The sequence below is a fragment of the Pinus tabuliformis genome, chromosome 6, assembly GCF_031772625.1.
Source record: "Pinus tabuliformis cultivar Carrire ecotype Pingquan chromosome 6, CPIR1, whole genome shotgun sequence".
Lineage (NCBI taxonomy): Eukaryota > Viridiplantae > Streptophyta > Pinopsida > Pinales > Pinaceae > Pinus > Pinus tabuliformis.
Genome location: NC_142292.1, coordinates 1812501340 through 1812506845, shown reverse-complemented (window position 1 = coordinate 1812506845; position 5506 = coordinate 1812501340). Strand labels below are relative to the sequence as shown.

The window sequence follows — 5506 nt, the reverse complement described above, 5'->3', positions numbered from 1 at the left end:
CTAGCTGTGAATTCCGCAGTTGTTTCAAGGTTTAGCAGGTTACAGGCATCCAATAAAAAAACCGACCACATGGGCATCTCCAGAATTGTCCCAACATGGATCCTATCCTAGTCACCTAGCTCAGATCGATGAAAAACCAACCTAAGACCTCAGTCAAAGTCATGTTTTTAGCATGTTTTTCTTACAGTATTTGCTGCCTGAAATTGAAAATCATTAATTCTTTTTATAAAATTTTACAATTTCAGAGAAGAAGAAAAGAGAAAAACAATCCTAGCTTTTCATTGTGGCTTCAACAAGAAAATCTGCCTCCCTGTTCAAGCCTTGGCCTGAAATAAACCTGCAACATAAAAAAATGCACTGTATATGTGAGAAAAAACCAAAGGATTGAATATTAAACGATTAAGTAATAATGATTTACAGGCAGATTTCTGAAGTTGATTACACCCTTGGATAGCTACATTATCAGTCAGAAATAGAGAAATGCTTCACGGCCAAGTAATCCTCCCAATCATTGGTGAGACTCTTATAGAACGATGCATACTCTTCCTTTGTAATCTCCTCTGGCTTTCTCATCCAGATGGGCTTTTGCTTGTTGACGAGACTCCATTCATGCGACACTTCCTTTACCTTCTTTTTCTTCTTCTCTTTCTCCTTTTCCTCCTCCACTTCCTGGATATCCCCTTCATCTTCCTTCTTCTCCTCTGTCTCCTCTTCGTCGTCACTGACCTCCTTCTCGGTGGTCTTCTCAGTCCACAAATAAATGGGGTAGCTAATGAAATCGGAATGCTTCTTGATCAAATCCTTCAGCCGTCTCTCCTCCAAGTATTCCATAAAAAAAAAAAAAAAAAATTTCAAAATCAATTTCACAGCCGAATGCAGAACTGTTAACTCAGGAAAAATGCGTAAACACAAGAAAAATGTCAAACTTCAAACGTTCGATTTGCCCAAATGGAGACGAATTTCAAAAAAATAAAACATGGGTTCTTTTTTCAGGTGGGTTAATTAGATAACCCAGAAACCGTTTGAGGAAATTCGTGGCGGTCTAGGAGAAATCTTCGGTTCTTTGGAGCCTCTTTTTTTGTCGCCGCGTGAAGAAAAACGTGAGTTAATTAACTGATAGTTTGATGTGTGATTGAATTCGGCGTGCCTGAAGAAGGGGAATTCAAATTTTGTTCTATGCTGCCACCTCTACCCCATTGCAATTCATTAAGACCCGTTAAACAGTAGTTTCAATCCAACACGGCTCTACATATGATCATTTCCACAGCCAAGTGTACGTAGCCACCCGACGCTTACGGATTTGGCCGTTGATTCATCTACTCATATCTCCATTTCCTGCATGCATAAACTCATTGCCGTGTTGTTCTCTACTCTCTGATACCACCGTTTCCATTCTCGTTTTCATACACCACTCTCGTTTTTACTGTAAATCTCTCTCTTTTCTTTTTCCTCACCTCTCTGTTCAAAACCCCGATCACAAGTTTTGCACCATACCGTTTATCTACTCTGTTACAACCGTAATTCCCCTGTTTTTCCCGTGAGCATTCTCCTCAAGCGTCCATATACCACTGTCAGAGCTTCAACTAAAACTGAGAGCCGAAAATGGGGAAATTGTTAAGAGCAGAACCGGAGGGTTTGAAATTTTTAGAGGGTTAACCACAGACAAAGGAATGGTTGAAGTTCATCCAAAAATTTAAAGGGTACAATAAAGAGGTGACAAAGGAATTTGCCCGGTCATTTAATGGAAATACCATGGAGGTAGGAGACCAGCAGTTCACCATAACAGAGAGCACCTTGGCCACAGCAATCGGTTTGCCTCAAAAAGGGTGGTTCCTTTGCTATTTCCATGGAAAAGGCTATATGGAAGATCAATTTGTTACAGCCTTCACTCCTCCACATTTTTTTTCTCTTCCACGCACACAGCCACTCCATTTCACAGCACTTTCTACACTCTGCACTTTCCGCAGCCAATACAGCGTTTCCGCAGCTCATACAGCGTTTCCGCAGCCAATCCCAGATTCCGCAGCTGTTTTGTTAAACTCTAGGTTGCAGGTGTCCTCAAGCAAAACAAGTCACATGGGTAGCTAGGGAAATGTCAGTACATGGATGGTGTCCTATTCATTCGGTCAAATTTCATGAAAAAGGCCCCGGTCAAAGGGAAGTCAAATTGTGTGTTATCACAAAGTCGCCACACTGAGTCGCCACACTAAGTCGCTGCATGTCAAGAAAAAATAATAATTTTGAATCAATGAAATGAACAAGTTATTTTCTCACTTTTCTGAAGGTATTGATTAATTTTGGACTGATAATGAAAGATGAATGGCTAACTTTTTATTCAAGATTTTTAGCTACAGAGCTGTTCCCCAATTCCGCAGCCAGAAAAATCTCATTGTTCAAATCAGCCTATCTTTCTCATACAAAATCAGATTTTGATGATTTAAGTACCATTGGAAAGATCTCAACAAGATCTATACAATGAGAAATATATCATTAGAGTTTGAAATGGCAAATAATGAAATAAAATGCTGAAAAGAAGCAACATCAACTTGAGGCACTAATTCCAAAGCAGGTATAAATTCTTTTGATTTTTTCTTTGAGAACTTGTTTCATTAATACAAATTCTTAGTTTTGTGTGTAAATATCATAACTAGAGAGATTGATCACCTCTCTCCTTTGATAATCTTACATTCCATTGTAGAAGAAGTATTAGTTTTTTTGCAGGTTCCAGGAGGAAGGACAAATGACTACAAGAGAATGGTGTCTCTCTAAGAGACCAATTTGTTTCATAAGAGGATGATCAGCAACAAAGAGGAAATATGCTGATGTAAAATCAGATCCAAACACTTGAAAAACTTTCAGATACTATTGTCTCCATCACATCCATCCATCACATCCATACCTCATAATAAACCATTCATCCCATTTTCCTCCATATTTTCCACTTACATTCACATACACTTTCCATCTCTTTTTGTCCATTCATAACCCACAAATAAAAGCAAGAGGCTCATTCACATGCTTATTTCCATTGCCATTTCTGTTCTCCATTGCCATTTTCCATTTTCATTTTCCATTCCTTGTCATTTTCGTTCCGCAAATAAGCCCTGCTTCAATGCAAATTATTGAGTCCATAGTCCTTTGAGTCTAAGTTCTTTGTAAAAACACCTTGAGGCTTGCATGCCTTAATGGCAAGTCCTCATGCTGACAAACAATGGAAATACATTAATGTCCCTTGTTCGTTAGATCTTCTAGGTGACGCGACATCAGCAAATTCATTCGTACCTAGCAAGATGTGTTTGGGCATCTTGACTCTCATTGTCATCAATGGTGAGAGTTCTCGTGTTGACTAGTGGCATCCATTAATGGCCACTAAGCCAACAATTTCCTACTATGTTCGTCATCAGAACATCTTTTCACATAGTAGGAATTGTGCCAATGAGTTTTGAAGACATGAAGACTATTATTTTCAGCATTTTGGAGCAGATTCAGCAAGTTTTAGTAGAAGCAATAAAAAGTCATCTTATCTCTCTATCCATGACTCCTCTTGTTCAGCCACTTGAAGAAGAATATGATCAGAATTTTTCAGCCACCACACATACAACTCATCCATTCCAAAGGGTAAGTGAAGGTACGTCATTTTCTAACTTTTGACCATAAAATTCCATAAAAAGCTAGAATGATAATTGTTGGAAAAACATTTCTCTTCCTCATTTCATAAAATTGCCAATACCATCAGTTGGGGGGGGGGATACATTCATATTCATATCTTGCCATGTCCATATCATATTCAGGAGCTCACATACTTCCAACATATATTAATTATTACATTGCTATTATGAGCATACAATGGCTTTTGAAAAAGTGCTTAAAGGATAAATTGGATACAAACAAAATCATGGTTGTCACACAAGAACCAACCATCATGCAATCCAATAAAGATATACTTTGCAACAATAATCAAAATATCATTATGCAAAGTTCAAAGATCAAAATAGAAGGCAACAAAAAAAAAATGGTTGTAACACAAGAACCAACCATGTTGCAATTCAAGTGAAACACTTTGCAGAAATATGAAGTTATCAAATGATATCATGCAAAGTTAAGCCAAAGCTCAAGGATCAAAAGAGTTAATGTAATATATATTGCATGAGGACATGCAATAGCTTCAGTTTGGGGGTATGTTGAACCTTGAAAATGTCATTCATTTCACCTCCATTTCACCTCCATTTCACTACTATGTCACCACATTCATCCCACTTTCATTATCATTGGGCCACCTTCATGTTTTTCCAATATTTATTATTTCTAAGCCTTTTAAGTGAATTTGTGGTTAAACATTAGAAAATAATGTGCATATGCTTATACCTAACAAATGGGTTGAGATTGTTGACATGTGTAGGTTGAAAGGAGGCTTCTATAAGACCCTTATGTGGCACTCTAAGGCCAAATTCGAATTTGGTTGGAAAGAATCATGGGATCATGAGGATATGTGTCACATCTCCTAATTGTATTGTAACTCTAAGAAGACATGTGTCTTATCAGTTCCTATTCTGATTAGGACTCTAGAGGTAGAGGGAGAGATTCATGGATTCTCATTAATGAGATGGCTCTCATCTTTTTGTATAAATAGGAGATCTCTCTCCTTCATTTGTTAGTCTTTCCTTTAGTCTTTTCTTAGTTCTTTTAGCTTGTTAGTCCCATGGCTTTTGAAAGCTTTGGAGAGCTTTGTTGTACTTTGCACTTTTGAAGAAATTGAATAAAGCTTTGATGTTCTCAACATGGAAGGAGATGTGAAGTAGATGTCATGGAGCATATTAGGATGTAAGGTAGAGTAGATTTCATTTTGTAAATATTGCTTTGTAGAATGTAAGGTAGATTAGATTTTTCATTCATGCAATTTTAATTCATGCAAGTGTGTTTAATTTTGCTTTGATTTCATGACTAGTGGCATGTGTGATGATCTTGTCTATGTTGCTGACTTTTATTTTTCTAGTTTGATTTTCATTAGTATCATTTCTTTAACTTGCACTTTACTTTCTGCTCTTAGATATCAAGTTGTTCATCTATTGATGGTTCTTTTTCCATAATCAAATAACTTTATTGGAGCCAAAATATCACTTAGTACAACTTGGTTTAGTTTTCTTTAAGACTCACATTGCTAACTTGTTCATAACTGTTATCACATGATAAATCTAGCTGAAAGGCAAAAAGGTTAAGAAAAGGTTAAAGTAGTGTGATTTGTCTCCTTTATGTAGTGTCACTTAGATTTCACATTTCATTTTCATTTTAAATCAGCAGCATAGATACTGGGCCGATGTCATTAGTCCTTTATTTGATGTCTTTATTTTCCTTTAAGCATTTGATTTCATAGGTAGTAGGGGGCCCCTGCCTTGTATAGTTGTCACTTTAATTTCTTGTATTTCTTTTTCTGATTTTCATGTATATTAATGTACAGTTTGAATTACTGCATTTTATTTTCTTTTTAACATGTATATTATTGTACATA

The 5506-nt window shown here is 36.7% G+C and overlaps 1 pseudogene; it reads right to left on the bottom strand.

Annotated features, from left to right (window-relative positions):
* Nucleotides 1-462: 462 nt before the first annotated feature.
* LOC149266264 (heat shock protein 90-1 pseudogene) lies at nucleotides 463-831 on the bottom strand (annotated as a pseudogene).
* Between the last annotated feature and the right edge of the window lie 4675 nt (nucleotides 832-5506).